The 11,459-nt window shown below is 42.8% G+C and overlaps 1 long non-coding RNA gene across 1 annotated transcript in view; it reads right to left on the bottom strand.

Annotated features, from left to right (window-relative positions):
- Positions 1–818: 818 nt before the first annotated feature.
- Positions 819–11,459, bottom strand: part of LOC108445981 — a 15,342-nt gene continuing 4,701 nt past the window's right edge. The window contains exon 3 of the long non-coding RNA XR_001861077.1: positions 819–4,096. This is a non-coding gene — a long non-coding RNA (uncharacterized LOC108445981). The remainder of the gene's footprint in view (positions 4,097–11,459) is intronic.

The following is an 11,459-nucleotide window of genomic DNA, read 5'->3' as shown; positions in this document are numbered from 1 at the left end:
CCTGCGAGCCGGGCCCCTCCCCCTCCGCTGGGTCTCCCACTGGATCACAGCCTCCTCCAGGCATCCACCCGCTCCAGCACGGGCACCTCCGGGTGGATCTCTGCATCCCCCGTGGATCCCCGTGGGCTGCAGGGGCCCAGCTGCTGCACCATGCTCTGCACCACGGCCTGCAGAGGCACCTCGGCTCCGGCCCCTGGAGCACCTCCTGCCCCTCCTTCTTTACCGACCTTGGTGCTGGCCGTGTTGTTTTCCCTCACATGTTCTCACCTCCTCCTCTTCTCTGATGAGAAGCAAAACTGTGTGTACTTTGTTTTGATTTTCTTCTTAAATCTGTCATCACAGAGGTACTACCACCCTCTCTCATTGGCCCAGTTTTTGCCAGCAGTATGTCCATCTTTCAGAGCCATCAGAGACTGGCTCTGCTGGACATCGTGGAAGCTTCAGGAGGTTCTCACAGGAGACGCCTCTGTGGCTCCCCCGCTACCAAAAACCAGGCCGTGCCAAACCAATACACACACAAATATACACAAACTGATAAATTTATTTCTCTCTTTGAGGGACTTACTGCCAGCTTTCCCTCCGGCTTTCATCTTTTCCCCCATACTGCTGATTTCTGTCATCCTTCCAACTTCTTCCTTGCCCTCTGTTCATGTCAGCAAGGCTGATGCCAAAACTTCTCTCAGACAGACACCGGATGAGGGAGGCTCACCCAAGAGGGTAAATGTTCCCGTCATGCTCCCGAGAGCAGTGGGAAATTAAATGTTCCACCAAACCTGGTGGAACAGCACAAGTCGTCTCATTAAGACTCAAGTGTTAACTCTGACCCTTGAATATTGGCGATCTGACTGCTACCATTGATCAGTGTCTTATTTAGCTGATATATACTGTACTGAGCCAGGTGAGCTGTTCTGAGCTCCAGAAGATGATCGCAGCTGTGAAGTTCCCACCTTCTTGTGGCTTTACCCACCCACACGTCCTGTTGACAGGCCAGGAAACCAGAGGTGTACCCCATTCCTTAGGCTGCAGAACCTCAAAAGAATGAATAATGTCCTGAAAGCATGAGTGCAATGGCTTTAAAGAAAATCACACCAAAACCCCTCGTCTGATTTATACCAAGGATGACAGATGTTATTTTAGAGCAATGGTTGAAATTCAGCACTACTTAAATAAAGTATCCACTTCAGTGTGCATGGCTTTCCACGTATTTCTGAGCCTAGCAGAAAAATTCATGCTTTTTCCCTGTGGAGATACCCTCTCTCAGGACCAAAGGCCTCCACCTGGATGGACATTTTATAATCCTTAAGGCTGTTTTATATTCCTGGAGGGCCTCTTTATCTTCTCCAGGAGAGCTGTTTTATCTGTCCACAGAGTTTCTTTTTCTTCCCATAGAATGCTGTCCTCCTCCAGAAGGGAGGTCTTTCTCCCAGAGGAGCTGATCTTCTTTCCAGAAATCCTTGTCCTGGGATTTCTCTAAGTCATTTCCCACCATGCTTCCCGGTGCTGCTGGTTTGGAGAGGGGTGAGGAGCTGTGCCAGGACCAGCCTTTTGCGCTGCAGTGCTCCCCGCATCCCAGATGAGCAGGTTCCCAACTGAGGGACAGACACCTCTGCCCTTTTCCCTCTGGTGCTTGAGGTACTCTCATCTCCCTGACCCTTGGCAGTCTCCTGCCCCTTCACAGACCCCAAAATATTTACAGCCTCCAAAATCACATGGAACTTGAACAATGAAGAGAAAACAAAAATCTAATTTTCCATTCACTATTCTACCTCAATTCTACAGCTAGGATTCAAGGGGCTTACTTATTTATCCTGTTTCATAAGATTTATTATGACTTTTTGCACAGTGCCTCCAGCTCCACAGAGGGAGTAGGTTGTGTTATAAATAAAAATCTACCCTTTGCAGCAATTTCAGCCTGGTTTCTTTGCAAGAAAAGACTTGCTCATGGAACCATGGCAGAGGAGCAGCAACCCAAGGCTGGGAGAGTAATTTCTTCTTCCTTCCTGCCCTTTCAGGGTTCAGCTGGAAAATTTCTTAGGAAAACAAATTTGACTCTGACATGGAGGAAGAGACCCAGGTGCCTAAACAGAAGCATCCAGTGCCATTTTTAACACTGAACCCCTCTGCAGGTGGTCTGTTAAAAGATAACACATAGAGACCTATGTCCTTTGGGAGCTGCAGGTGAAAGCTGAGGGAGATATCCCAACACATACTGGGCATGGGACACCCCGGTGTATGAGTGAGTCCCACCTCGGAGTCTGCCTCTAATTCATGTGGCTGAAGTTTCCTTTGGATCAGAGAAAATCAGGAAATAATTTTGCTTTTATGAGGCTTCCATCTCCTGAACATGCATGAAATGATACAAATAAGACTTTGAGAGCCTTTTCTCATGTGGTACAGTAAAAATATTGCCATTTGTTCTTTTACTGTGCTCCTGAGGCAGGCTTATAAAGATGTAATTAGAGTACATTTTTCAATTAAAATGTCATTATTATCTCACAGAAAATGAGTAAATGATATCATTTTGTTCCACAAGTCTGCCAACACTCTTTTGGTTGCTATCAAAATAATTTTTTGCAGACAAATTTAAGAGTGCAGAACTAATGGCTAACAAGTCTGATGCTAGCTTAGGTCTATTCTCTGACTAGAGAGAGGCCTTATGTGAACTGATGTAAAATGAATTTGAAGAAAATTATGTCTTTACTTGTTAAGACTCTTGTTACTCTTCTCTGCTACCATCTCTTACCATCAAAAGAAATAAAGCCCCAAAGCATTGTGTCATGCTGCTGGAAAAAGTAGCATTTTGAAAAGTCTAGAACAGAGACACGCGACACTTAGAGAAGTGCAGTCCTAAAGGCAGCTGGGTCTCTGGTACCCACTGGTGACTGTGATCCATTGTTCACCTACAGTGACAGAATTTCACCAAGTTTGGAACCATTGGTTTAAAGTCTAGGGATGGTGGGTGGAGCTGGAAGGAGTCACTAGGCTCCTGGCAGGCTATGAGCCAAAATGAGTACTTTGCTCCATATTCATGCTGGTTGCTTGTGAAGCATCACTAGCTCCCCTACTTAGGAAAACTGTCTGGAAGACACAAACATACAGTAAAATGTTAGACACATTCTCAGATTGTGTCGTTATGGTTGTATGACTAAATCTGGCAGCCAAGGGAAGTGCTGCTGTATATTGTGTTACTTGAACTAAAACAAACGATGGAGCTAAAGCTGAGCACGGATACAGCCAAGACCAGATGGTTTTCAAAAGAAAACCTGTGATCCTAAATCTACCTGAAAGCATGCTCTAGGAGAGTAGCCTGACTTTTAAATGGGTTGGTTCCACTAAAGTCATTGGGATGAAGTGGTGGATGAGTGGATTAGAAAAATCAGGTCTGTCTTTAAGGTAGGTATTTTAACCTGGGTTTATGTTTCTAGTTTTTGAAATTTTGGTCATTTGAACACCTTCTCTGTGGAAATGTACAATATTTTAATTACTAATTATGTACATTTTAAATGCATTTAGTGCAGTTCAGCCTCTGATCCTGCAGGATCCTGCACTTTACTGACAGAAGTTGTCTCTATTTTTCTACTGAAATTGTCTTAAAATTTAGACAAGAGTGTTCAGTTTCTATTTGGCTGTAGAATGTTTCGCTGAGTCACAGTGACCTCTTTGTGAGACCTTGAGCCAAATTCACTTCACTAACCCAGATTCTTTGATGATAAAATCAACATCCAGTGAGTAACTGTGGACAGGCAGGAAGAATGAGATGTTTCAAGAGGACTGTAGGAGAAACCAAGATTAAAAACCATCATGACTGCTAGGAGATAACCCCTGGAAATCTGTTCCAGCTTTTTCTGTTTCAAGGTTTTTTCAAATGTCCCAGTACTTCAGTGAAAAGCAGCTTCTAGTAAAATACTTCCTTGTCTGAACTTCCAAACCCACTTTTTTTACATGGGAATAGACACAATTCTGTTCATTAAGAAAGTCTTTCTCTCTGGGACAGCCTCTCAGTCTTCTTCCCAGGTGAGATATTTTCTTCTTTGTAAATGGTAGTAGAAAAGTTTTTCCTTCTTCTCTCAGTTTGCTTCATCCCTTCCTCCAGGAGCTGTTTGATGGAAAGAATACTCTTTAGTCAAATACTTTCTGAATTTTTAGCAAAACATTGTTTTTCTAGACAAGTGGTTCTGGTGATGCAAGCACAGAAAACAGGACACTAAACACTGTGTGCAGTGGTGACATAGTGAATGAAACCTTTGGGTATAAATTTTTGACATTTGAGCACCTGCCATGAATATGTGAAGTTGCAGCAGCAGGATATAATATTTCTTTCTCTTCTGATTTTCTTCCATCCTCCTCACAAAGTAAATTCTGTTACCAAAGAAGACAAATACCCAACATATTTCAGCTTTCAACTCCTCATCCTTTGCCATTTCAACACAAATTTCCTGGTAATATATGGAGATGAATTTCACTCCAAAGTGCTTTCAACATCACTGCTACCAGTAACATCCTTCCTGGGAAGGACTAGATGGATAAAACTTTGCTCTCTGGCACAGTAAAAAACTCCATGCTTTTCTTTTCAAGGATGAGGAGTGGGAAACTCTCAACACCTTTTCTTGTGAGGGAAGTGTAACTGGAACTTGGATATTTGGATGGATTCTGTGTATGGAGCATGTCTAGGACCCTTTTCACCTCTTGAATCCCACCACAGACCCCACTGGCTGTGTACAGAGCAGCTCTCCACTGTCCTTAATGTCAGCTGGGACATCCCAACAGCAACATTTCAGTGTTTGAAATTTGGATCTGATTCCCAGAGAGGAGCCCAGTAGCAGTGGACATGAGTGCATGTCATACCTAGATTATTAGATGCCACCCATTAGACGGCAACAGTTAAATTTGTCTTCATTTGCTGCTGTCTCAGAGAGAGCTCTGTGCAGGGAGGAGCTCTTTGGTGACACTGCCACTTCCAGCATGTACCAATGAGCAAGGACCTCAAAGTGGGTGGGTGGCTGCTCTGTCTCAGTGGTCCTTCATCCATCACTAAAACGGCAGCTGTCGCTTTCTGACCAACGTATGGAGCTGTCTGGAAAAACTTCCTCACCTGTCCCAAGGCTTTGATTTCTACCCATGTGGAGGTAAATTGTTCAAGGGAGCATCTGTGTTTCTGGAAAAGTTACTGTGCACAGGAGGGACCTTCTGTTGTTGCTCCAAGTGCTCAGGTATCTTCGGATTTGGGAAGTAGGTATTTTTAGAGAGAAAATGAGATGGCAGGAGTTACAGAATCCCAAAATATCTTCTCTGACTTTAGGCAAAACTCTGTATATGCCATATATGCCATATGTTTTGTGGAAGGAACTTCAGGCAGCTTCCAGTGGTGAATCAAGCCAAGTTTTGGTTACAAATCCATTTTTTAAGACTCAGGTTTAGCAAAAAGACCTCTTGAGTTCTCAGGTTCAGTGTCCTTCTTTCACAGTTGCTCCATCACTTCATCGCCTTACAAAAGCAGTAATATGATGCAGAGAGGCCTTTCCATGGCAGCCTTCTGACCCCTGCACACAACCTCTCCACACACACAGCTCCAGAAATAGTGAGAAATCATCTAAACAAACCTACCCCAAACACATCAATGCCAGAAAAAAAACCCCAACAACCAAACAACAAAAACAAACCAAAAGACAAGCCCCAAAGTAAGATCTTCAGTTGGTTAATTTAATGAATTTAAAGTTAAAGCAACTGTAGATGATCTGAAGTTTCAGACCACTTTGTTTCAGATCAAATAAAGAGCTTTTGCATCTGGTAGCCCTCTCAGCCTAGTAAAAGACATTTTCTATAGGTAATGAGAAGCTTTTTCCTACCCTTGCTTCTCTGATGGTTTAGAAATCAGATTCTATTTAATGGCAAATTTATACTCACTTGATCTAAATTTTTAAAATTATTATTTTGCATAAGCAATTCTTTATCCTTGGTATATTTACATAGATTAAGTCTATGCCCTTAGCCTTTGTTTTAGTAGCCTAAGTTAGCTGAATACTGTAGATTGAGCTGAAAAATCAGATTCACCATACCACTCTTTTTAAAACTTCCTTTCTTTCTTTCTTTCTTTCTTTCTTTCTTTCTTTCTTTCTTTCTTTCTTTCTTTCTTTCTTTCTTTCTTTCTTTCTTTCTTTCTTTCTTTCTTTCTTTCTTTCTTCCTTTCTTTCTTTCTTTCTTTCTTTCTTTCTTTCTTTCTTTCTTTCTTTCTTTCTTTCTTTCTTTTTCTCTTTCTTTCTTTCCTTCTGCTGCTATAATTTTTAACAAAATATGCTAACATTTTTAGCAAATATAAATATTGGCATTTTCCTAATGCTAATTACATTAAAGTCATCAGTGTCAATTAAAATGACTCACCATGTTTTTATTAGTATTATTATTCATGAAATTAATCCACAGTGGTTCCACCAGCCTTGGCACTCAGGCTTCATGTTGCTTGTACAAAACAAGACAGTTATCATGCTGGAGAATTTAGCCAAAACAGAAGTTCAATAGAGGGAAAAAGTGCATCATCACCTCTATTTCACAGTTCAAAACCAAAGATCAGATAAGAAGTGCCTTCACAACTACCAAATTACCAATATGTGCTCATGCAAGGCTGAGCAGCAAAGCCTCAGGTGCATTAAGGAAAAGCTGACTATATATTATAATTCATGTGTATCTGATGTTCTTGAATAGTAGATTTGCCAGGTCAGGTAAAGCATGGGCAAGCTTTCCTGGAAATTAAGTATTAAATCTTAGGCTGTAAGTAACCTGAACTAATCAGTGAACTGAGAGAAGAGATCACTAAAATTACCTGACCAGAGGGGACTGTCTTTGTGGAAGTCTTCCAAAGCAGTGGTTTGACTCTTAACCCCTCACAGGGGAACACAGAATGGCAAGATTAAAAAAACTAAACACCAAAAAACTAACATAATTTTTTTCTGTGAGGTCATACATACCTGTTACACAGAGGCACGATTTGAGCCAAGCAGACTCTGAAGAGAACACAGAGCAGCCCGTGGGACACAGCTGTGAGGAGAGCTCTGTGGCAGGCTCTGCTCTGGCAGCACTAATCCATTGCTCCTCATGCTACCCCTGTGAGTCTTACAGCTCGTTTCAGTCGAAGAGGACTTGGGGAAGTGCTGCCCCAAGGAGATAGTATGAAAACAAAAGCCACCTTGTGAACGGTGTTGCTGTCCGGTGTGCTCAATGCACGGGACACGGCGCTTCCCTGCTTCCCCCAAGGGCTGTGCCGGACGCACTCGGAGCCCACCCAACGTGCAAGGGAATATGACTTAGTTTCAACATTGTCCCCACTTTTAAGTGGAGTTGGGGAATGCTAAGGTTGTGGACCGGGAGCTGCAGCCCCCCAGTCAGGTCTGGGAACTTGCTTGTGCATCTACACGCCACACGAACACCTCCACACCTCCTGCTTGGACACTTGGCCTCCCGGTTCTGTCCCAGCCTGTGAGCACAGTGCCATCTGGTGAGACATGTCTGCAGCCCAGACAGCGTCGCCTCTCATTCGCAAATCCCTTTGGATGTGGAAACCTAAAACTGGGCTTAAATGCCAGCACACCTCTGAGACATAATTTCATCAGGAGAAGCAACGATATGCCTGAATTTCACCAAAAATGGCTCATTTGCACGAGTCTGCTTGCTCAGGTATCAGCCAGAGGCTGAATTTACTATAGGCCCAAGGTGAGTTGGCTCCTCATCCTGCCTTCATCCACTGCAACTAGGTCTAAAATTGAGTCCTTTGGGACCTGAAGCCCAGGATATGAAGAGTCCTTGAACACACCCAAAGGGACCCCAAAACATTGGATGTGCTATGCCGTTGTATTTGTTTTATTGTATCAGCTGCCTGGAGAACTGCTCCCACAAAGCTCTCCTTTGCAGAGGAAGAGCAAAGGGAGTCCCCTTTGCCTCTTGCTCAAGTAGAAACTGGCCTGGAGGGAAATGCTGCTGTTGAATAAGGTGACTTCTTCACAAAATGCTTAGGGCCTGCTCCAGATACCCTCTCTTCCAGCCATGAGATGTTCTGCACATGGCAACACATGGCTGTGAGAAGTCATGGACTTGGCTGCCACTAAAAGATCCTTCTCACAAGCATCCCATGAGCACAAACTCCCACCTTGGACCTCTCAGCTGCAGCCTGAGACCAGGCCTTGTGGGCAGGCAATGATGATCAGGAATCAGTGGGGTAATTTCTAGTTTATGGAGCTTGGAGGGGCTGCATAAAGCAATATTTTATCTTTCAAAGCAGAGATTTTAATGCATTACCTAGTTATACACATATAGAGAGGGGAGGATTGTTTCTCCCTTGTGTTAGGGGCAGCACACCCCGCCTCCCACCCCCATCACAACCCTACAGAAGAAAGAAACGCAAACTTAACCAACTCTTGTCATTCCTGTCTACACAGATCACAGGGATTACTTTAGGATCCATACTGCAGATAACTAAATGAGGCTGTCAGCAATATGGGCATTTACATGCACTGCAGGTGTCCAGCCCCATATCACAGTGCAGATGGAGCCAGTGCAGGAACAAATAAATAAAGACTTCTAGACCTGTTTGAGGTGCCCTCAATTACCCACCTATCCAGGGCGAGCAGATATGAGACAAGACCTACATCCTTCTGTGTAGGCCAGGTGGGATGCACTTAGGGAACTAGATTGGACCATCCCTCTCTGCAGACCCTAATGGGAGCTCCTGGGTAGACACCTCTATTTGACTCTCAGCTGATCCATTAGTGAGAGTGAACAAAATCCTGCTTCTCAGTTCAGCTGCACAGCAAGCAGTTTTTGTTTCTCTTCCAGAAATCACATATTCAGAAAATGGCAGTGAAGGCTCCTCTCTCCTCACACGTCCATACTGCACTGAGCTCCATCCTACCTCATTTGTGGTCACTCGACTGTTCTGTGGCATTCCCGTTTTTTCTCGTTATCATTCACCATAATCACTCTACAACAAACACACAGTTCTGTTTCCCATGAGTTAAGGCTATAAGTAGGGGTTGTGCTCCTCCCTTTTGGAAGGATTTTTCAGTTCTGTTGAGCAGATACTGTGTTAGATATGGTTTATTATCCTCCAGCTGAGGAGGACAAACACACTGAAAGGTGGCAAAAGGCGTATTTCACGAGTGAGAAAATGAAATTAAAAAAATGAAAATGCACAATGTTACCTTCTGTTGTCAATGGAACAGCATTTTTTATTATGTCTGTATGCAATGGGAATATTAACTCTGATATGCGGAAGTGCAAATTAAACTGCTGATTTAGATTATCATATTTCAGGAATAGTAACCTTACAGGCTCCTTTTTTTGTTTGTTTGTTTTTCATTCCATGTAAAACCTCTGTGAGTAATAAGCCTTTTTTAACTATATCTTATAAGTGAGAGGTTTATGTTCCTGCTGTTATATTAAAGGAGGCGTTTTGCTGCTAGGAGAGTTCAGCATTTTATTCAGCTGTGGTAACTTCCCCTTATACTCTAGCATGAAGCACAATTAAGACAGAAATGTTCAGTAGCTTTATTATGCCCTTGTGTGAGGAGCTAATCTTCTTTTCCCCCACTTCATTTTTCAGGGATTCCCAAAGGGTTTTGCAAACTCTACACATTTGTCTGTCACACTCTGTAGTAGCATAAACAAAGAATACATGGACCTCAATAGGGGCTTTGGCTTTTACATTTTTAGTAATTCCACTTTCTCTTATTGCACGTTTCAAGAGTACTGGAATTTCCCAGTTAATACTCTGGGCTTGTGGGTAAATTTTGCTCACATTAATTTGGGCAATTCTTTACTTTGGTGGATAAGCAAGGGAACAGAGGACTGGAACTTTTAAAGAAACACATTTATTATTTAAAGGAAAATTTTCTTTACACAGAACAACACACAGGTTCACATCCTGAACTACCAGTGGGGACAGTCTCTGATGAATGCCATTCAATAAAAATGAAATAAAGCGCTTTTTTTTTATTTTGCTTTTTTTTTTTTCTTTTTAAATTTTCCCTGTAGGAAACCAGCAAACATTCCTAAGGAACTAATTTCATTACTAACTTTTCAAGCACTGGAGTTTTGGTTTAGCCTGGCTTTCTATGGAAACACACCATGTGCATTCGTTGCCCTGCATTCTGCTGTCTGGTTGTTCCCTCTAAAAACTTGCAAATCTATTTGCCAATTTTGATTGAATTTTATAGAGTAAGTGATGACTCAGTGATAAGTGATACAAGCAAATGAGGTGAGGACAGCTGGCCAATTACCCTGCCTTGGATGGACAATGGCTATGGAGCCAGGGAACATCTCTTGTTACTTTCCTAGAATCATCCCCCAGCATCTAGGTTCACAGGTATCCCAAGCCACAACTGCTACTTGTGTGTCTTGTAATCTTTCCTCCAAACACAAGGCAAATCTCATCCTATTCTGCTTGTGTGATGCATATTTAAAGTAGAAAAAGAGACCCTCTGAATAACCTGACAGTGAAAGCTGCAACACGAGCAGTTACCCCTTACTAGACTTTATATTAAAGTTCCATTCCCTGGAGGTTATCCAGCACACTTTGTCTTTTGCCTCTCTGTTCCTTAGCCCTCAATTACATTGTGATAAATGATTCTGAGTAAGGAAAAGTGTGAAGTAGACAGTCTGATATTTTCTCATTTTCTGCCTTACCTCCTGGGCATTGCCAAGTAAACTGCCATGGAGACCGGCACATAAACATCCCTTCCCCAAGACAGTCTTGTGGGAAGAAGCCAAGGAACTGAAACACCCACAGCAGCAGGCTTCACCTGGTGCTGTAATTTATAGTGACAGCCTCACAAAACATTTTCTCAGTGATGCACGTGAGAGGAAAGTGCCTGGTCTGATCTTGTGTGTGTCAGCAGGCTGAAGCATTTCACAGCTTCTGCTCTGCACCGAGCTCTGCACTGAGCTCTGCAGCTTCCAGATCATCCCAGGGGATGGAGATGGTCACCTCCTGGCTCTCAGAGCCCAGGGGACTTTGTGCTAGGCACACAGTGACTCAATGCATTGATAGCACTTCTAGTCTCAGTATCTTCCTAAGGCTGCCTTAAAATTTTCCTTCAAAAACACTGGAATCAAGCAGTTTAATGGCACTACTAAGTGTCACTGTCAACACTGGCTGCACTTGCCATAGGAACTCTTGGTCCCTATTATTTTTTTCTATGATCTTCTTGTGATGATTAATTGTTACAATTCCCAGGATTCCCACAGGTGATCATTAAAATGCTGGTAAGTTGGTATTGATGATTGGTTTCCACTGCAAAAGCAGAGTATTTCTCAGCAGATAAGTACACATTTTTGCCTTGAACAGTGAAAGAAATGTACACTGAATTTCTTTCCCATTGGCTGTTTATATTTCAATACACAAGGATAATTTATACAAGAAAATATAGCATTTGTGATTGCATCCAGCATTTATGAAAACAGTCAGACTCTTC

Source organism: Corvus brachyrhynchos, unplaced genomic scaffold (assembly GCF_000691975.1).
Source record: "Corvus brachyrhynchos isolate BGI_N302 unplaced genomic scaffold, ASM69197v1 scaffold103, whole genome shotgun sequence".
In the NCBI taxonomy this organism is placed as follows: Eukaryota; Metazoa; Chordata; class Aves; order Passeriformes; family Corvidae; genus Corvus; species Corvus brachyrhynchos.
The sequence above is the reverse complement of the archived record's forward strand: the minus strand, read 5'-3'. Positions and strand labels throughout refer to the sequence as shown.